Source organism: Neopelma chrysocephalum, unplaced genomic scaffold (assembly GCF_003984885.1).
Source record: "Neopelma chrysocephalum unplaced genomic scaffold, ASM398488v2 Primary Assembly neopelma1_100, whole genome shotgun sequence".
NCBI lineage: Eukaryota > Metazoa > Chordata > Aves > Passeriformes > Pipridae > Neopelma > Neopelma chrysocephalum.
This window is the reverse complement of record NW_020897763.1, coordinates 2548570-2570260: the sequence shown is the minus strand read 5'-3', so window position 1 is coordinate 2570260 and position 21691 is coordinate 2548570. Positions and strand designations below refer to the sequence as shown.

General features: G+C 58.1%; 2 long non-coding RNA genes across 2 annotated transcripts in view; one reads left to right on the top strand and one right to left on the bottom strand.

The window, feature by feature from the left end:
• Positions 1–20506, bottom strand: part of LOC113973350 — a 30390-nt gene extending 9884 nt beyond the window's left edge. Inside the window, exon 1 of the long non-coding RNA XR_003536196.1 lies at positions 20261–20506. This is a non-coding gene — a long non-coding RNA (uncharacterized LOC113973350). The remainder of the gene's footprint in view (positions 1–20260) is intronic.
• LOC113973351 lies at positions 15898–19592 on the top strand. Its single transcript, XR_003536197.1, has 3 exons — positions 15898–16097; positions 16956–17035; positions 18963–19592. It is a non-coding gene; the product is annotated as an uncharacterized LOC113973351 (long non-coding RNA).
• Positions 20507–21691: the final 1185 nt, after the last annotated feature.

Sequence of the window (21691 nt, the reverse complement as noted above, 5' to 3'; positions counted from 1 at the left end):
CTGCAGGAATGGGGTCTGTGGTGATGGGATCTGCAGGAATGGGGTCTATGGTGATGGGATCTGGAGGAATGGGGTCTGTGGTGATGGGATCTGTAGGAATGGGGTCCATGGCAGTGGGATCTGCACCCTTCTCACCCACCCCCTGGATCCAGCCCAGCCCTGCCAGGTTTCTGTGCTCACAGACGTTGCCTTTGCACATTTAAAAAGCGCCAGTTTGCCAAGTCCTGCTGTGGAACTAAATCTGTCCTTCCCACATGCTCCTGGCCACCACCTCCCCTCCAACATCCCCGTGGCACTGGCCTGGCCGTGACCTCCTGGGAGCTACGGGGACAGACCCTGCCTGGTGCCAGCTGCATGGGCACAAGCTCTGCTGAGCCTCCAGCACCCCTGGCAGGGGCACAGCGTGGTGGGAGACGTGCCTGGAGGTGCCAGGACTTCCCTCAGCCCCCTCCTCACCTCCCAACCCCAATGGCTCCTGCCCTCCCCTGGCAGCCGGGTCGGGCATTTCCCCTTGGAAGTGCCCTTGGTCTCTGCCTTGGCCCTTTTGTTCTGCAGGGTGGGGGGGATGCAGGTGGGGATGCTTTGAACCGTGTGAGAAAAGCTTCCCCAAAGCTTCCCCGGCAAAGAAAAGCCGCTCCCGCCGCCCTCGCAGCCCCTCGGCGGCGCCTGAAAGGCCGTGCCCCTCACCACCACCCCCCCCTTTGTCTGCCTACCCCCTGCCCCACCCGCCTGGCAAAGGCCCTGCAAGGCTTCAATGCCCCCTTTCAGCGGCCGTTTGTTACCCAGAGAAATAGGGGAGGGGTTCAAAAGGGGCTCGGGGGTCCGTGCGCTGGGTGCCTGGACGTGCCTGGAAGGTGGAGTCCCTCCTCTGTGTAGCCCATGGCTTTTCGCCCTACATGAGTTAGGGAAAGCAATCACATAGGAATAAAAAGCCATAGACCACAGCAGAGGGCTTACCCAGGATAAGCCAGCAGTCTTTGGGAAGAGCAAAGGGAAAAGGGAAAGGAGAGGGGGGGTAAAAAAAGCAACTCTTCTGCCTAAGTTGTCCTCCCTCCCCGTGACCAGCCGGGAGCACAACCCGCTCCCTCCCTGCATGGGGACCCCAAAAATAGGGTAGGTTCCCACCCCAAAACACCCCTCAGCACCGTGGCATCACGAGGTGGCTTCTCCTGGGTTACCCACGGGTCAGCAAGGAGAGATCCAAGCCTGGCATGTCTGTCCCCTCAGCGGGGCCCTGACCCCGGGAGGAGGACCCTGTGCCCTGCCTTTGTGCTCCGGATGCTGTAATGAGCTGTGACTGCAGGGACAGCAGCAGGGGTGATGCTTAAAAGGCACCGTGCCACAGGCCAGGATGAATGGCAGGATGTCCACGGAGCAGCAGTGGAATGGTTTGTTTTCCCTCTCCCCGTGTCCTGGCCACAGCTACACCTCATCTCTGTCAGGACATGCTATTCCCCAGCACAGCTTTTTGTGCTGCTTTGAAGGATCACAATAAAACCTGCTAAACCTTGAGTTATAAACCAGAGAGTCGACCTGGCTGCAAATGGAGCAGCACAGATTTCCACCTGCAGATCGAGTGTCCCTTTCCCAAGGGGAGCACTGGGATCTGCGGGATAAATCCCTTTTGCAAGCGAGGGGGTGGAAAACACTTGCCTCGGGGGTGTAGCTGTACCCTGCCCTGGAGCTGTTTTGAAAATCTGACCCTTGGGGCCACAGAGGGACTTGCCCACAGTCACGGAGTCGCTCAGCAGCAGAAGTGGGAGCCAAACCCCTCCCCGTGGCCCCACTGCCCCCACAGCTCACCTGGCTGAGGCCGCAGAGGCAGCGGATGCTCAGCCGAGGTGCATCCAACAGACCCGCCTTTGTCGGCTGAGACAAAGGGCTAAAGAAAGGTCTGACTGCAAACCCGCCTCCCGCTCACCTCCCCCACTGCTGCTTCCCCCCCGTGCCTTTTCGGGGGAGTTTTTCCTCTCGTTACCCACAAAAGAGGCACCTCGGGACGAGGTGCTGTGCTTCACAGGAGCAGCTGCTCCAGCAGCTCCCCCGAGAGCCGGGCACGGACCTTAAGCTATAGAAAAGCCCCTGCACCTCCCCACACCTGGGGAAGCTTCTCGGGTGGCACCAAAACTGCCCAGGTTGTCCTGGGAAAGCGCCGGCCTCGGCCTTTATTCCCTCCCCCTGCCAGGACAGCGCTCGTTCAGCAGCAGTGACTGCTAATTGCCGGGAGCTGATGAGGTCAGCTCCGCTGCCGAGGGCAGGAAACTCCCTTTCTTGCTGCCCTCGCAAGAATCCTCGGGAAATCCAGTGTTCCCAAAGCTGCGCAGCAAGCGGGATCGGAAGTGGGGAGGATTTTGCCCGCTGTGGTTTGTAACAGCAGCGAACACGACTTGGACCTACAAACCAAACTCCTGGAGCACAGGACTGGGTTTTTCCCCCCCCGAGGTCTTTCCTCTTTTAACTCCCAAATATGAATGGTGAGCAAAAAAAGGCCACCACGTGCCCCACCTGTGGCACAGCTACGCTCCCCTCCAGCCCCTCCACGGGTATCCCAAAATTCCTTGGTCCTGGCATTGCATCCTTGGTGCAGGTGTTGCTCTGGGAAGATCTCCCGGGAAAACCCCGGGTATGGGGGTACATGCCAGCAGCCCCACATGGGTCTCTGCTCTCTGTATCCAGCACTGACCCACCCCTCAGTCCTGGGGGTGCACTGAGGATCAGCCCCAATCTCACTGCACGTCGCACATTCCGGGGGTAAATCTGTCCCAGTGGCTCTTTGGGATGCGGCCCTGTGGCACCTTCCCGAGCAGGTGGCACCCAATTCAGTGCCAGGCCACCTTTCCGAGCCCGGGAACAGGAGGCCACGTGCCCATCCCAGAGCCACCATCCCCACTCCACCCCGCGGGGACCCGAGGACAGCCCGGAGCCGCCGGCCGAGCACGGCTGACCTCACCTTTGGCAGCGCGGCATCCTCTCCGCGGGAAGGGCCCCGTGCCAGCCATCCCCGGGCTCGGGACGGCGGTGCCCGCACCGTCCTGTCCTCCCCCGGTCCCTGCCGGCAAAACCCGGGCGCCGCGGGGATGCTCGGGGAGCGGGTGCCCGAGGTGGTCACTCCCACCGCCCCGAGCCCCGGCGGGCTCCGGGGGGGTCTCCCCAACCCTCCCCTCTCCGGCTGCTCCCGCTGCCATCCCCAGCACCCCGCGTCCCGCCGAGCCTCTCTGCGCGGGCACATACTTGAGATGGTTGTGCACCGAGGGGCCGGGAGCGCGGCGAGGGAGGGAGGGAAGGAGGGAGGGGAGGGAGGGAGCGGGGGGTCAGGTATTTCTCCATCCCTGGCTCCGGAGAGCCGGTAACAAAGGCGCTATTGAACTGCAGCCTCTCTGGTCTGTGAAGCAGAAACCTCTTGTATCTACTTCAGTGCCTTTGATCTAACTCCCCCAGTGGGATGGATATTACTCATGTCCTGCTGCTCGGGTACTGCTGCCAGGGCGGGACGGGGGGGGGACGAGCCCCCCGCTCGTCACCCTGGGCTTGGGAAGTGTCCCACCAGCATCAGGCACCCAGTGCCCACCTCCATTCCCATCCTTCCCTATGCTCCTTTACCTCTCCTCTCCAAACCCCGAGCCCTCCAGACCCCAAACTTCGGGGACACGTCCCGCGCTCGGCCGAGCGTGGAGGCAGGAGGAGCAGCTCCCTGAGCCTCACATTCCTCTCCTGTAATTAAAGCCGGTGCTCTGGGTGGAGGGGGAATTTCCCAAAGGGTTTTACTGGCGTCTGGACAAGGGTCAGACAATGAGAACATTTGACAGGGTGCCCAAATCCGCTGTATCTTGGATACGCTCAAAGCCTCCCCCCTGTGCCGTTGGTCCCGGGAGCTGCTCTGGGGCGGGCGGGGGCTGTTTGGGCAGGTTGGGAAGGTGGGTGTGACTTTGGGGACTCTCTCCCCGTGTCCCCACGGCCTTCACCCCAACCAGGCTGCCCCAAAAACGCCAAAGCTTGAACAGCACGAGCTTGCTCTGAAACCACGTTCCCATTGGGATGCTCCAGGAAATCCTGGGTGAAGGAATCGGACGCACCTCAGAGACTCACAGCACTTAGATCGATGCCTTAAACAGGGCTTTGCTGCCTCCAGCAAAGTAACTGCCTCACTCCCAGGGGAGCCAGGGGCACTTGGGGCTTATCCTGGTTTTTGCCAGCCCTGGGGGGACACTGGGATGCTCTGACAACCTGCCTGCAACCGTCCCAGCTGCCCACAAGCACTTGAGTGCCTTTGGAAATCTCACTCTCCTGCCTTTTTTGGCTCATTTGCAGAAAACCCAGTGCCTGGTGGGTCCCACAGCACCCAGAGAGGCACGTGTGGGAATTGCCTGTGGAGCAGCCAGGCCCCTGGGGTGCCCATGTGACAGTGTCCAAAGTGAGGGGACCCAAAATCAGAGCACAGGAAGAAGCCTCCCCAGAGCCGAGGGCTCTCGGTGCTGCTTCCCCTTCTCCCGGGGCTCCTTCCCTCCTTTCCCAGCTCCCTGCCCGTGCCTCAGGTGTGGGGGGAGCTGAGACATGTGCAGAGGCTGTCCAGGGCTGCTCCATCCCTGCCGTGAGGTGGGAGGGAAATAACAAACCCCAACGAGTGAAATGGAAAGGACGGATGGACAGATGGACAGACAGATGGACAGATACTCCAGAATGGAGGCTGACCTAGCCGGGAACACCTAAAGGGTTTTTTCCACATAGATCCACACTATTTGCGTCCCAAGAAGGTTGTTTTGGGGGGTGTTTTAGGGTTGTTTTAGCCTTTGTTTTAGGGGATCACCCGCAGTTCCCCCCTCCCCAGCCACAGGCTGGTTCGTGCCCCGGGGCAGGGTGTGCAGACCCCAACTCCTGGTTAGTTTTTAAACATTAACTCTCAGAACTTGGGGACCAGTTGAAGTCAGAGTCGGGCAATGATCCATTTTCAAGCTGTCTTGACAACTGGCTCCAGCACAGCGAGATTGCATCTACTAATCACATTTATAAGGCGCCCAGGATCATGAATTGGGGATTCAGAGAATATTTGTCATTGTAACAATGTCATTTCCCAGCCTTTACCTTGTTCTCCAAGTCGTTATGGTTGGACTTTTTGGCTTTATAGAAACATCTACCAGGGAAAAAAGAGGCTCCAGAGCATTTGTTGTAGTGGTGCTGAAGGTGCACGTTGTCTGCCACTTGTACATCCCATGGATAGGGTGATACTGGGGTTATTTATGGATTTTAATCAGCTTTCTCATCACCTGATTTTCTACTGATAGCTGCCTTAACAACACAGATATAACCCAAGTCTCTCCAGAATGCCCCATAAATCTTCCAGGCTATAAAAAGGGGAGGCCAGGTAAGCTGAGCAACCCCCCCTGATCCCTCAGCACACCCGTAAGGCTCAGGAAAGCAGCACCAATCTGCTTCCCTGCAGCTCCCCAGAGCTGCAGATGAGACCACACCATCTCCAGCACCTTTTATCGAGGCATTCCAGGGAGATGTGCTCCATAAATCCACGTTTGCAGCCACAGCAGCATCCCAGCAGCACAGGCAGAGCCCAGCTCCCTTCTCCAGGAGGCACCACAGGCATGGGAAACCCACAGGAAGGGCCAAAATCCTCCTCATTTTCCAGGTGCACACGCAATCACACGCTCCTTCCAAAGCACAGAATCCAGAGGGATTTGTTTTAAGGAGAGAAAAGGAATCTTTTCATTTCTGGCTACTTTAGCACTTTGCTTTATTCCCGCAGGGATGCTCAGCCACCCCTCTGAATCCACACATTCCAGGAGTGCAGGCATTGCTCCCCGACACCCTGGCAGCCCAGGAGAGGTGTTTTCCTCTTCCAGTGGGCACTCCAGGGCCAGGCTTTCCCTAAGTCATGGACTTGTCTATGAAAACAGGGGCTGTTGAGGTGCCCAGGGCTGCCCACGCACCAGGCTCCCGCAGCACTGACTGTTCCATGGGTGCCTGAGGTCTCTTTAGTGAGCAGAAATGTTCCCACTGGGACAACTCAGAGCCAGAAGGAATATTTTGCAAATCCAATCAGTTTGTAGCAGGTACAAAAGCAGCTCTGAGAAGCTGCAACCTTTCCTTCCCACTTTTCCATCTGGAACAGCATTGCCACTTCCAGCTCTCCTTCCTTCTTACCCAAATTACTTTTTTTAGGTGCCTGGAAATGTAACGAAAGGTTTTTTTCTCTGGATGAAACACAATATTCTGCAACCCTAAGTGATTTTGTTTCTCAGCTCGCTGAAAATATTCAGAATAAATTCATTTTGTGCTCTGCAAACCTGCACCAGAACCCAACCATCCTCGGAGAGACCCCCCAGGATCCCAAGCTCTGTGTCCTGGGTCACAGCCCACGTGATGCTGCTGAACCCCAAACCCCTCTGCACATCGCAGAGCATCCCTGGCTCCTATGGGTTTATTTCCAGGTGGAGGGATGAGAGGGGCAGGGAGGGAAGGGGCGAGGTAATGACCCAGATCTGTCCCTGCACACTCTCACCATCGCTTTGCCACAGAGCCCATTAAGGGAGGGCGAGCTCAGCTCGGGAATCCAGGTAAGTCACTCGCTAACAAGATCCTCCCGGGCCTTTCAGCACATTCCTGGGCACAGATATTTCAGCTCCCGCAGCCCCAGCTGTAATTAAGTCTGGGCTGGGAGGCAGGAGACGCTGCAGGAGCTGGGGACGGGAGGGGGGAAGTTTGTCTCGATTTGCTGGAGCAGCCACAGGGCTGGTGAGGGATGGCCTGGCTCTGGCAGGGATGGGGGGATCAATGGTGTGGTTCAGGCAGGGATGGGGGGATCAATGGTCTGGTTCAGGCAGGGATGGGGGGATCAATGGTTTGGCTCTGGCAAGGATGGGGGATCAATACTCTGGTTCAGGCAGAGATGAGGGGATCAATGGCCTGGCTCTGGCAGGGATGGGGAGATCAATGGTGTGGTTCAGGCAGGGATGGGGGGATCAATGGTCTGGTTCAGGCAGGGATGGGGGGATCAATGGCCTGGTTCTGTCAGGGATGGGGGAATCAATGGTTTGGTTCTAGCAGGGATGGGGGGATCAATGGTCTGGTTCAGACAGGGATGGGGGGATCAATAGCCTGGCTCTGGCAGGGATGGGGGGATCAATGGCCTGGCTCTGACAGGAATTTGGGGACTCCAGCTGAGCCGTCCCACATGCCTCAGAGGCTGGTCCCTGGTGAAGAGGAGGAGGGTGAGGGGAGAAGGGTGAGCACTGCTCCTCTCGGTTCTCCAGCAGCTTGGACTTTGGGAGAAGAGAAAGACCATCTGAAGGGTTCAGTGATCAGAAACAACCAGAGCAGAGGGAACAAAAAGATGGAGGAATGAGAGGGGGAAGGTGAGGGAAGAGCTCTGTGAGGGTGTGAGGTCACTTGTCCAGAGGTAAAAAGCGAGGGCAGGATGAGCATCACCAGAGTGGCCACCTCAGCTCCAGAGACACTTCCAAGGGCTGGGAGACACTTCCAAGGGCTCAAACCTGTCTCAGGTGAGTCCAGTGACTTCAGAGACATCACCCAAGGCACAAGCTTGGGAAGAAAAAGAGATCAACCCATCTCCCACCACCATCAGTCGAGGTTGAGTCCATAAATGACAGGCTGTGCTGGGGGAAGGGGCCCTGCTAAGGTGCCCTTTCCACCCCCTCACAGAGCAGCCCCCAAACCCCCTTTCATGTGACTTCACCATCACATGCCCGAGCTCAAACAGCCCCAGCCCCAGCTCTCTCCTGGGACAGGAGCAGGGACAGCTGCCAGTGCTCATCTGGAACTCACACCATGGCTTTGCACTGGGCTCGAAGAGGATTTAACCCTTTAAGAGGGTTTAACTGTGCCCACCGAGGACCAGACTGTGACCCCTGTACTTGCCGAGCAGCTGCCCTGACCCCCAGAGCCCCCCTGACTCAACAGGGGATTCCTGGCAGATATTCCATCCTGTGCAACCCTGCCTGGCTGCAGCACTGGTGTGCTTCCCACTGGGAATTGCCCTGTGGATGCACGAGGGAGGCCTCTGGGGCAGGGAGAGGTGGCAGCTGTGGGGCTGAGGGGACCCTGCCCGTGTGTCCCTGCTGATGCTCCCCATTGCAGGCCAAGGGAGGATTAGCAAAGCTGGGATGACTGGGATGGACACTGGGGGGGTTGATGGTCTTACCCCCGTGGGAGCTGCCATCCTGCACCAGTGTGAGGCAGAGGGGGGTTAAGCCTTGCACAGTTTTGCATCCTGGGTTTTGGAGGACCTTGACCAAGCTGGCTCTTGGTTTGGCTCTCCCCTGGCTGTGGGGAAGATCCTGAGTGCCAACCCCAGGCTGAGCCTGGAGCACAGACCTTCCTCTGCAGCTCAGTGCAACAGGCAGCGGGCGAGGGCACCGTGTGTGGGAAATGTGGGACTGGAATAGGACACAGCACATGGATCAGCCCCTGGAGAGGGAACGTCCTAGGGGCAGGTTGTACAGCTGGAGAGGGGGGTGGGAGCATCATGGATGCATCCTGGGTGTCAGGCCCAAGGTGAGACAAACATGAAAGATTTGTGTTTCGGCTGCTCCCGGCCCTGCTGGTCCCTGTTTCCAACCATTTATCATGTTCTGCTGACAAGTCATTGCAGGCTCGTGCCTTAATGTGACATCCATTAGCACGAGGAGAAATTCTGCTGGAGAAAAGTGCCTCTTTTCCTCTTTGGAGGCGTTTCCTCCACTGCTCTCACCCCGCTGGGCAGGGCACCGGGGTCCCATCGCTCCCCCCACAAGGCACAGCCACACCTGGAGGGAAAACCAGCCCCACAAACGCTGTGTGAAGGTGTCCCAAGGCTGTACCTGAGCCTGTTCCCCCTGCCTGGAGCCATCCCAGCCCTGGTCCCACCCAGCCCTGCTGCTGAAGGTCTGCCACCACTCCCTGGTGACACACAGACATCTGCAAAAACCGGGAGGGGACATCACTTGGGCACCTCTGGGCACCCCCAGCCCGCTCCTTGGAGGGGGGTCTGGAGGCTCTGCCACCTTCCCCTCTCCTCTCTGTCACTGAAGCTTCTGGCAGAGGAAAATCCTCCTCCTCCTTAACGGGCTATCGCAGTCCAGACACGTGAGTGCAGCAGGACTGGCACACACACACACACACACAGTGCTGAAATCACTGCACGAGCCACTGCGACCCATCTGGGCTCCCCAGACCCCTCCCCAGCCCTCAGGACCCCCTCGCCCTGGCGTGGGTACCCCGGCACTCCTGGAATAACGGCGGGAATCAGACACCGAAATCAAGGCAATTCCTCCCTCCGAGTAAATAATCTCCTTTCCCCTCGCTGACATCACCGCTCAGGTTAACACATGCACCACTTCCCTTATCTTTTCTTTGGGATTACCTCATCGGAGAGGACCCGGAGAGCCTCCCTCTCCATGTGTCCAATGCCAGCGCTGCTGTCGGAGCCGCAAGTTTGCAGCCAGGGAGGGGAAGGGTTGCTCGGGTGCAGCTCCGCGGCACACCCGGCTCCGCCGACCACCCCGGCACCTCCTCGCAGGGTTCGGGGAGGTTCAGCAAGGCACAAATCCGCTCTTTGCCCTTCAAAAACCCAAATGCACCTCTGCACCAGGCGGAGTTTCTCTTTGCCTGCAGACAGGAGCTGATCCGCGGGTTTTATACCCGATCTAAACAATGCCAAAGTGTTTGCACACACACACACACCCCGGTCCTACAACCCGCCCCCCTCACACGGCTGCCACTGGGGTAAGACAAAAAAACTTACCATGTACGACAAGTTTTACGTATCTGATGTCATCTATCATTACACAAACACATATTCATACACAGGAACACTCATCCCAACATTGGAATCCAACAGTTAATGAGCTCACGTGTAATTTAGCCGATAAGAACGTTAACATGTGTTGCATGTAATTCTGTGTCAACATAAGTAATGCAAATATACATGAATATATACACACACACCCTCACAAACCTTCACGTAGGGATGAATTTTGACAAGTTGGTGATTATTCTCACTTAAAGCAAAGAGAATTTAAATTTTCCCAGCTAATCCGCTACATCCACAAGAACAGAACTACAGCAAGCCAGTGCCACCCCTCAGCTACAGCACCGCAAACATTCTCGAATCTGCACATCCACATGCACAAACGCGTTTCCAACACATGCCATCAAGGGATAAAGGGCTCGGGTTGCTCTGGGATGCTCCTAGAGAGGCATCCCCGGGGATGCTGCGCAGGTAACACTCCCGGAGCAGGGGGGTGCAGGTGCCTGCGGGTGGTTCGCATGTGCTCCTCGCCGATCCCATCCCAGCCAGTGCTCCCGCTCACCCTCACACACACAACTCCTCCAGGCAACACTCCAGACAAAGAAAAGAGAGAGAGAGAAAAAAAAAAAAAGCCGTCTTACTTTTTTTCCTCCTTTTTTTTTTTTTTTCTGGCCTCCCCCTCCTCCTCCTCCTCCTCTCTCCTCCTGCAGCCTCAACCGCGGGACTCCGGCGATTCTTTGGTGGAGATTATGAAAAAAGCAACTTAAGGAACCGCCGGGCGCTGCTCAGAGCCGAGCGGAGGGAAGGGAGAGAGAGCTTTGCCAGCGGAGAAGAGAAGGAACAAAAGCCCAGCGATGCCGGAGCAGTGCTGAATAGGTGTCTTCCTAATTGTGAGGGGATTGTGTGGCTGTGTGTGGCTGCGGGGCGGGAGGAGGCGGGTGAAGGGGCGATGGGGAGAGGCCTCCCTCCCTCCCACGCCGGCTGGGGACGGCCGCCCGCAACCCCGAGCTGAGGTTGTGCATAAATTATCTCTCCCCACCGGAGCCGCGCACCTCCTCTGCATCCCCTTCCAGCTTCCCATTCCCCGCACGGCGCTCCGCGCATCCCGCTCCCCGGGCCAGGGATGCCGGCTCGCCTCTCTCCCTCTTTCTCCCTTCCTGCTTTGTCTCCGGCCCCGTCTCCCAGCCGAGCAGACACAAAAGAGCCTCTGACCTGGGAGGAGAAATCTCCGTCTCTAGCAAGAAAAGAAAAAAAAACCCAGAAAACCAAAAAAAAACCCACCCGAGGTCTCCGGTGCGCGCTTTCAGCAGGCAGGGGGATTAAAAATAGCTGGTGGAGCTCGAAATCGGAGGCAGCATTCCTTCCCTAATGAGTGTAATTAGCGGAGTGGGGATGCGAGCGGGTTTCCCTGGCTGTTCCCTGCGCCTTTGCCTGTCTCCCAGCGCCAGCCTGCCTGTGCTCTTCCACAGGCTTTCGGGAAGCGTTTTCCCGCTTCCAGGAGCAGCCGGGGCAGGAGCTGTCCTTGGGAGCAGCTCTCGACATGCACTTCAGCCGCCTTAAGCTCTCCCTCCACCTCTGTCTCAAACTAGAGGGGTTCAGACAGGATTAAATCCCAAACACACATCCCGAGTCCTCCGGGGCTTGGCAAAGCAAAGCAAAGACAAGTCGGATTTGGGACCTTTTTTTTTTTTTCCTCTTTTCCTCCCCCAGCTCATTGCTACCCATCCACTTTAGCTCTCCTAAATCCCGAGCTGTCAGTGTAACAACGGGTGATTCAGTGGGGATTTAGCCAGGCTTGGGCGCCAGATCCTCCTCCCGTGGCAGCGCCCGACCCGGCATGAGCACGGCATTACCTCACCTTCCACCGGGGCTGCTCCCCCCTGGGGACACAGGAGGGCCCTTTTGGGGGGACAAGGAGCCTCTCTGCTCTCTGCCCTGTGGGCAGCCCCCTAAACGACCCCTTAAATCCAATTTTAACTGTTAATTTTGGCCGCAGCGATCGAGGTGAGAGCTGTGACGGGATGAGTTCACAGCAGGGTCCATCCTGCACATCCTTGGGGGCTACAGATGAGGGCAACACCCTGGAAGGTGTGTTGGGCACCTCGTTAACTGCTGGGCCTAATGAGCTGCTTGGCTGGGTTGTCCACACGGGGAGGGTTTGGATGGGATGATATGTTGGATCTGGAGCAGGCCAGGAGCGGTCAGGGAGGGCTGTGCTGCCCCTCAGCATCTGCTCCAGCTCTGACATTGTGCTCACTTGGGCTTTTTTTTTTTTTTAATTGTCTTGATGTCCCTCATTTGCATAATCCCCAGAATGCAGCGCAGCAGGACTTTTGCTCTGAGCTAATAAATAGATGACAAAAATAAATGTGTCATGTAAGATTTGCTTCCGTTTCTTGCCTTTGTGAGTGAGCTCCCACCAAGGAATGGTGCTCGGGGGGGTTGATCTCCCAGGAACTGTCAGCCTGGCTTGCCACGGGCCACAGCTTTGCCAGATGTTTGGCTGAAGTTGTCTGCTGGGAGCAGGAGGAAAAGGTGGCTGTGGAACACGTGGATGTGCTCCCGGCAACCTGGACCCTCCAAAGCTCTTCCCCAAAATGACCCCACTACAAAAATGCCACCAAAAAGGTTCTTCGTTGTGTTCATACCTTGTTTGCAGGTGCTTGGGGTGCCTTATTTTTAAAGTATTTACTTCAAAATCACCGAGCACTGTGGTTTCCCCTCCTCCCTAATGCCATGACCAGCTCTCCTCTGGTGGTGGAGTTGTGCTACTTGGGAAATTAGTTCCCTGAGCTGGGAAAAAGAGTAATTGCCCTGCCATGAATATCCAAGTGGACTCATGAGGCTGAAAAGGTGCCACGTGTTTGCTACAGGATTATTTCCCCTCGGTTTTACAAGAATTTATTCATCCCCTCGTAGAACTTGGCTGGAATGCCAGAGATCCCACCCAAAAACAGCCTCAACAGGCTCTGAGTTTTAACCCGTGGGCTGTGGTTATCACTGGGGCTCTGCATCCCTGGGAATCTTTGCTCCACGACAGGGTGTTTTCCCGGGATGGATGCTCAGCTGGAAGTGAGGGAGGTGCCTGGAATGCCAGGTCTGTGAAGCCACTGGGGTTTGGATCTGACAGAGGACAGCAAGATTCCTGAAGCAGGGATGGTTCCTTTGCAGAGGTGCTGGCGGCTCTGGAGATCACACCTCGTGCATTCCAGCAGTTGGTGCTTCTTTTTCTTCCCACAGCCCCGTGATTCTGGAGGATTCTCAGCTCTGATAGAAAAACACTGGAGCATTTCCAACTGTGCTGTTTGGTGAGAAAAGCCTGAAAACATGAAACCTGAAGGGTAAAGGCTACGAGAGAAATACAGACCCGAGAATAGGTGAGCTTGGGGTTTGTTTTTTTTTCTTTTAAACCCCTGTCCAATTTTAAATCACTTTTATGACTGTACATAAGTGCCTTGTGCCACGTCAGTGCTTGAGCCTGGTGTCACAGTAGAGAGGTGGATTCATCACTGCTGGTCAGGCTGCACTTTCCCAAACGCTCAGGTCAGGCTGTGGAAGGAGCTCATCAACCTCACTTGGCATTGAACAGGTCCAGAGATGAGGCTCTGGGCTCGGGAATTGGGCTTCCCAGTGGGAGATCTGCCCGTGTGTGGGAGGTGGGATGTGTTTGCAGCAAGCTGGGCTGGCAGCTGGGGTGCCCAGGGCTGCTGGGCTGCTTCAGCCCCGAGGAGGAGACGCACGTGCAAGCGGACACTGGTGGGGGAAGCAAAGGAAGAAGAGGAGGAACGGAGCAAAGGCAGAGGAGGAGGGAGAGATGAGATGTGGAGAGAGGCTGGATCGTGACTCTGGCTGTGGTGAGGCCCTGTGGGAGAGCTTTCCACCACGGGAAAAGGAATTCCACCTGCAACAAGGCCTCTCCCAGCTCATCCCAGCAGCAAGGTCTGCACCCCTCATGGTCTGGACCAGGCTCAGCTGCTCCCCAGCCTGAGCCCCAGATCCATGTGGTGGGATGAGACAGTGCAGTGCTGGGGCACGGGAAGGCAGAGAACCATGAGGATGGAAAGCAGAGAAAACCAGCAAGAGCTGTGGAAATGAGCTGAGGTACAGGAGGACTCTGGCACATCCCTCCAGGATTCAGAAAATAATTTTCCCTTTCCCCAAAGCACCAGTGAGGGAGGATGGGATCATCCATCTTCATTACATCAGCAGAATAGGCTCTGTCAGGTTACACTGGAAAACCAATCAATATTCCCTGTGGCCTCGCTGGCCACAGTTCCCACCACTCCAGGAGCAGCCACGGGACCAGGGGACACGAGCTTGGGTGCTCAGGCTCTGCTCCCTGGGCAGCACCCATCCCCATGAGACTGGGGGGGACACAGAGACACCCAATTATTGCCACACACTGTCCACACACTCCTGATCCTTTAAACGAGGTCACACTCTTCCTCATCCAGCTCCCTGGGTGTTTTCGCTTTCCCACCACCATAAAACCCCAACACTTGGCCCTGGATTTTTCTGTAGGCAACAGAACAGACCTCCTGCAACAAAACCCCATGGCAGCACATCTAATCAGGGAGCAAAAATCGCCAGGGAAAGATTTATTTTCCCAGTTGCAACCACACAACTCCGCTTGGGCTGCAAACCCAACTCGCACCCGGAGCTGGGACACAGAGCAGGGCACTGCCCTCCCCTCCAGGGATCAGCATCTCCTGGAGGTGAGCCCAGCAGCATTCCTGCTGTCTGACTGTGAGAAGACAGACCCCTGGAATGGGAGACCCTCAGGGCAGACAAGCCCCTGACCACCACGCGGGTCCTTGGATTTTTCTATGTGTCTGTAGGACCCCCCACAACTGGAGGTCCTCCATTGGAGGTAACTGCCCAGCATCAAGCAGCCCACATACCCGGCCTGGCCCCTCTATGCCCACCCTACAGACCCTTCCTGGGGCAGGAATGGGGAGCTGGAGAGCTCCTCTCTGCCCCGGGGAGCTTCACTCCCCCCGTTTCCAAGGCAGCTCTCAGAGCAGTCGCTCCCGCCTCGTGCCCGGGCTCCTGCTGCAACAAAAGTCTCTCCCAAGGCAAGACAAGCCCCATCCATCTTGCTCCCAACGCGGCCACACGACTAAAAATAAGCCAATAAAGCAGCAATCACCTTGGAGCAGCAGCAGCAGCAGCTCTATTACAGCAGAGGAGCCGTGGCAGCTGCGCCCCAACCCCCGGCACGGAGCCAGGACCCCGGGAACCCCCCCCTGCCCTGATCTCCCCCCTGCCACGGTGGGATGGTGGTGGGAGCAGCCTGGCAGCACCTGCTGCTGCCCCACAGCCCTGGCTCTGCCTCGCTGGGCTTCTCCTGGCTGCCCCATGGCACCTCTGCCCGTGCTGGGGATGGCTCTGAGCTCCCAGCACTGATCCCGGCCGTGGGGAGCAGGAGAGGGTCTGAGAGAGCTGGGGCTGTTCAGCCTGGAGAAGAGAAGGTTGTGTGGAGACCTCACAGCACCTGAAGGGGCTGTAAAGAAGATGGGGAGGGTCTGTTCCTCAAGAACTGGAGTGGCAGGACAAAGAGTAAGGGGTTCAAACTGACAGAGGGGAAATTTAGGTCAGATATAGGGAAGGAATTCTTCCCTGGGAGGGTGGGGAGGCCCTGGCAGAGGTTGCCCAGAGAAGCTGTGGCTGCCCCATCCCTGGAAGTGTCCAAGGCCAGGTTGGAGCAACCTGGGCTAGTGGAAGGTGTCCCTGCCCGTGGCAGGGGGTGGAACAGGGTGATCTTTAAGGTCCCTTCCAACCCAAACTGTTCTGTGATTATTGCAGAGTTTGGGTGACCCCCCAGCACCCCTTTCTGCAGAGACCTGTGAATAAATCAAACACCTCAACCCCGTGTGTGGATCAGCTTCTTGCACATTGGGTGAAAGAACCCAGATTTGGGACAAAAACCCCTCCCTTCCTTTCCGTGAGCCTTTAATGATCTGTTAAAGAGTTTTGCTCCTCTCTGCTGTTCCCGCAGCTCTCCCCACCCGGATTGCAGGTCCAGGGACCCAGTTCCTGGAGGTTTTTTGGGTCCCTCTCCCCCCGCAGCTGCCGGCCCCGGGGCAGCTCCAGCCCGATGGGATGCGCGGGGTGTTTGCATCTGTTTCCGTTGCAAACGCTCATTTGTCATGTAGATCTCCTGGCATTTTTTTAAAGGGTAGATTAATTTAGGGGAGCTCTCGGATCCAATTTCCCCCGGCAATGGCTCTATTAGGCTGTGCACAGCAGATACAGGCTCCCGTCCTCCTGCTGCTACTGATGGAATTTGATTCCGCGCTGCCAAATCTGCAGGGCTGCAAACACATTCCCACTCCTGATTAATGTGAGTAATTTCTGCTTGAAAGAAGGTTGAAATGAGCAGCCGAGGGGAAGCGAACGGTGAGGGTTCCCCCCAATCCCCCCCTTCCCCCGGCGCTCGCTGCTGTTTGCATTTCCCAGCTCGGGAATGGGCGAGCAGATAAACAGACTCGCTGGCCCCGTTTCAGCGCGGCAGAAGGTGCGGGAGGAGGGGGGGGGGACACACCACGGTGGGACCCTGCGGGGGTGGGTGGAGGGACGAGCCGGGGGACCCCCCGCCCCAGGGCCGGGAGGGGAAGGGACCCCCGGCCCCGCGATGGGGGGACGGGGGGGTGGCACTGGGGGGTGGGACACGCACAGAGTGAACGGGGGGTCACGGGGGGGACACACGGGGTGTACAAGGGGGGTACATGTGGGTTACACAGGGGGGGACACGGGAGGACACGCGGGGGACACGGGGCGGATTCCCAGGGGGGGTACATGGGGGGACACAGGGACACGCGGGGGGTGACATGTGGGGTCCATGCCGGGCTCACCGGGTGTGCACAGGAGGGCACACGGGGGGGATGTGACGGGCACAGGGGGGGCTTCACTGCGGGGTGGTGGCCGGTGAGTGGAAACTTGAGGGAAAAGGTGGGTCCTGCCTGGGGGTCCGTGGGAAGAGGGGCCCTTCAGCCCGCCTGTCCCGTCCCCGTGTGCTGCCAGCCAGGGTTCACCCCCCTGCCCCTAACCTGGCGCCCAGAGTGATGCTGGGAGCGGGGTCATTCCAAGGGTCTCCCCATCCCCGTCCTTCCCTCCTGCCCCACCCACGGCTCTCCAAGTCTCCAAGGGACTCCCTGTTTCCCTGCCGAGCACCCACACCTCCCGCCTGGGATTCCTTCAGCGCCGTCCCCCGGGCTGCCGTGGGACCGGGCTCTCCGAGTGGTTTTGGAGAGGCAGAACCAGTTGCCCCGCGGGCACACGGTGAGTACCCCCCGCCTCAGCATCCCTGTCCTGCCCCACATCAGGGTCTTTGTAGGACCAGGAATAACGGGAGCTTTTCCCCAGCGAATCCCCGTCCCCTGTGTCCTCTCCCTCAGGAGCAGCGCTGGCTTTGCCTCTCCTTTTCAATTTATTTTTATAAGGAAGGAGCGAGAGAGAGAGAGAGAAAGAGAGAGAGAGAGAGTCACATCCTAATCTGGCAAAATGTCAGGGAGTGATTCAGAGAAGAGGCGAGCGGCAGAGAGAGGCAGCCCACACAGGAGACTTGTTTCTGGTTTCCAAATGTCAGCATGTCCTTTAATTAAATGCTGATTAACAGGGGACGTGCTCCCTTGTGCCGGAGCCGGGGCTGCGAACGCCGAGAGCTCCAGAGGGAGCCCTGCGGCCGCTCCCACCCCCGGGATGAGCCGCCCGGCACGACGGGCAGGCGGGAGAGCCGCGGGAGCCGAGCCAGGATCAACCTCGTCCCGTGCCTTGCACCACGCCGAGGGCACCCAAAGGCGCTGGTTCAGCTGCTGCTGAAGCCTCTTGCGCCCGGGTCCCCGTTCCCGGCGCAGCCTCCGAGCTGGGATTGCACCTGAGCTTTTCGTCTCCGTGTGGAAGTTGCGTCGGATTTAATGGAGTGAATCTGGATGCAAACCCCCATGTGGATGCTCTTACTTTAGTTCGAGCAGCTCTTTTCCTCCTCGGCTCTCTGCCTGCTCTCTGCACACTTAAGCTGAGCTGCAAAAATGCTCTTGGATTTGGGATCTCCGCAAACAACTCGTGCGCGGTGTCCCCAAGCGCTGTCAGTCACAATGCTCCTCTTTGTCCTCCCAAGCTGCCTTGGCTTTGAAGTCAGTGGGAGGGTTATCCTTGAGGGGAAGGAGGGTTGGGCTGTGCTCTGGGCTGTGTCGGCCCTGGGGGGGGGGTGGCAAACCCTCTCTGACCCTGGAAGTGATGAGCAGCTCTCTAAAGAAACAGCCCCCAAGCCCCGGGGCCGATGCAGGTGGGATTTGGGGTGGACCAGATGAGTTTGGACAGCACTGTGCCCCACTGGGTGTACCCACAGCCATTCCTGGCTGCTTTGCACAGGACCTTGCTGAGTGTGGGCCCTCCTGGTGAACTCTGTGCCCTGGGATGGGTGGTTCCCTAAGCCCAGTTCTAATCAGCCCTTCAGGATGGCTCAGGCCAGTTTGGGGCAGCCCCACACAGGAGCAGCGGGTTTATGAGACAACAGGGGAACACTCTGCTCTGCCCTGAACACATCTGGCTGACCATAAAAGTGTTCCCGAGAGTCCAAGAGCTCTCCAGACTGCACAGAAACTTTTACCTTGGGCAGCCTCCCTCAGAGACCCGTGTCACACTGTGACAGAGCCATCCCTGTGAGCAAAGCCTCGGAGGTGACAGGGCTGAAGTCACACGCCAGACATCCCTAAACCTGAAATAGTCTATAATTAAAAACAACCTTTGCAGAGAGGAAAAGCTTTGAGAGGAAAAGCTTTCCACGCTCATGCTCCCATCCCCACCTCCCTCCCAGCACCTGCAGAAAGTCTTTCCTCTTTTTCGGTGTCACCTCCAGAGCTGTGGCCTTGGGTGACCAGTGGCTCTGGGTGTCCCATCTCCCTGTTCCCAGTGCCATGTGCAGCTCCCAGGGGCTTTGAGTGTCCCATCTCCCTGTTCCCTATTCCCTGTGCAGCTCCAAGGGGCTCTGGGTGTCCCATCTCCTTGTTCCCTGTTCCCTGTGCAGCTCACAGTGGCTTTGGGTGTCCCATCTCCCTGTTTCCTGTTCCCTGTGCAGCTCACAGTGGCTCTGGGTGTCCCATCTGCCTGTTCTCTCTTCCCTGTGCAGCTCCCAGGGGCTCTGGGTGCCCCGTCTCCCCGTGCCCTGTCAATGTGCAGCTCACAGCAACAAGTGTTCCCTCTCCAGACTCCCACAGCGACGCTGCCTATTCCCAAGCGCCACCTGATGGCATCACCGCCAGGAAGGATTTGTTCGACAGCGTTTATACTCGCACAGACACAGGAATCAGCTCCAACAGCACGGAGGGTGGAAATGGGAAACGGGGCCGCTGAGAGCAGCCCTGGCTCAGGACCCTGCCCTGTGTCCATCCCCGGGGTGGGGCAGAGCAAAGCCGAGCTCAGGGGATGCACACCACGGCTCCCCTCTTCTTCTCAAGCCCATCGAAGTTCTTCCAAGCTACCCAGGAGGCAGGGAGATCCTGCTAGCCCCCACAACTCCCCCCTTTTTAATTCTCCTGGACGTGCCTGAGAAAACAGCTCTGTGTTTATAAACGTGAGAAGGAATTGCACAGAAATCCCGGGAGCGGCAAGTCCCGACACCTCCCACACGGCAACGCGAGAGAAGCCACTTTCCTCTGCCACCAGACGAGGGGCTTTGTCACACCAGTGTCACCCCCACCTCCCTCTGCCTCCCCAGAGGTGCCACCCAGACGTGTGGGGGGACCCTCTGTCTGCAACAGCCACGCAGAGGTCGGACACACTCCAGACAAACGAGAGGGTCTCCCCCGAATCAGCAAACACAACCTGAGCTCACACAACCAGCAACAGTGTCTGGAAAAGACATCCTTAGGCCAGGCCTCCCCCTCCCCTCTCCAGACCAGTTCAGGGCAGGGGACATGGGTGAGATTAACGCTGGGTCAGGGTCGTCTTTGAGCACAAAGCCCTTGGAGAGGGGAGCTTAACTCTGCCACGGCCCTGCTCCGCTGCTCCCCCCGGCCCTCCCCTCCCTCCGCTGGGAGCGCCGGGTGCCTGACACTTGTCAGGGAAAAGCGGCCGTTCGGGAGCCTCCCGTGAGCTGGGCCGGGCACTGCCGGCTCCCCAGGGATGGTTTTTGCCAGCCGGGATCCCCGCTCAGCCTCTGGCATGAGGCGACCTGCCCGTGTCCCGGCTCCCGAGCCCACCCACCCCGCGGGGACCACCCCGTCCCCAGGTCCCGCTTAAACCTCCGCTCTCGATTTTAGCGGGGAGCACCAGGACCCCCAACAGAAGGATGGAGAGGCTGCGGCCAAGCGTTTGTGCCGGGAGGGATGGGGAGAGGACGCAGGGGGAGGGGAGGTGGCGGTGGTGGGAACGGGGAGGGAGGGGGGATGAATCATTTCGAGCGAGCCAGATTTCCATATTCCCCCTGCTGGAAAATTAAAGTCTGCTCCGAGTTTGCATCCCAAATGTGATTGCTTTCGGATCCCTGCCTTGGAAAGCACGTACCTCTCTCAGCAGCCGGCCCTGCCGGGATCAGTGTCCATGCTGTCTACCTGTCAGCAGGCTCTTCCTTCTGTTCACGCTGAGCATCATATTTGCTTTGAACACCGAGGTAGTTAAAAGCTGCAACTTAAGGACTCGGGGAGGGGGGGGTGGAGGTGGACGGACTCACTGAGCATGAAAAGCAGCCATTGGCTCTGCCTCGCCGGCTGCTCTGCCACTGGGCCGGGCTGAACATGTGTCATCCTTCCCCTCGGCTCCCCTCATTTCCCCGGCGCTGTCCTTGCCCGGCAGGGCGGGGGCAGAAGGTGCCGGACCCCCCTCCCTCCCTCCCTCCCTGCCGGCCCGGAGCGCACCCGCCCCGGGCAGATGCGGACGCCGCTCCCGACGCTCCGCTCCCTCCTCCCGGGGCCCGCGCGGCATATGGTGCCTGATTTTTTAATTTCCTCGGGACGGCGGCTCGTATGGCGACTGGCAGGTTTCTCACCGCCTTTTGATTAACCCCCGGTAGGTCCCGACGTGCCAACTGGCCGTATGGGCTGAACAAAGCGCTTCCCGATCCCGCCGCTCCCGACTTCCTTCTCATTAACGGGGAGCGATCTTCTCTTGAGCCCCGGCCAGGAGAGCAGGGGCCGTGTCCTGCCTTTAAAGATGCCTCTCTCCCCGCGTTGTGTTCCCGGGAAAAGGAAGCCGGCTATAAGCCTTCTTCAAACCCTGCCTACCTGTTACCTGCCGGCCCCGCGCAGGATGGATCTTGCCGGGTGAAAGCTGAATGTCTAAAGCGGTGGCAGCGGGAGAATCCAGCGTTTGTGCAGGGCTGCTCCCCCAGGCTCTCTGCAAACACAAGTGGAGCCGCCGAGTTTCACTCAAGCCCCGCTGGCAAAGCTTCCACTGCAACCAAAACCACTTTTCTTGCAAAATTTGAGGTCCTTTACGACACGAGAAATTAGTCCAGCCCTGTGTGATGACAAGGAGCCACGCTGTGTCCCTGGGGTACCACCATTTCCAAGCACATGTATTGTGCTTTGCAGGTTTGCTCACTCTGCTGCATTAATTCCCAATTCCTCCCGGGAACGGCTTTCACTCCGCAGACTGTTCAAGCTGAGGCTGGGTCAGGGATTGTGTGAGCACAAATGGGACACGAGCAGCCTGGTTGTGTCTTCTGAAAGGTTTCTGCTGCGTGTGGTGCTGGCTGTGACAGCAGGGATGTCACTTCTGTGCAGAGTCTCCACAGGATCAGGGATGGGGAGCCCCTTTCCTGGTTGTGGGGAAGCAGCTGCCGCCTCAGTGAGGGTTTGAGGGCACTGCCCACCTCTGACCCCGCTCTGCCACCCCACTGCAGCATTGCCATGGCACTCTGCTCCTCTCCCTGGCGCTAGAGGGAACAATCCCGGTGTGTTTTGCACAAATGGATTTGCCACCTTCGTGGACTTTGGT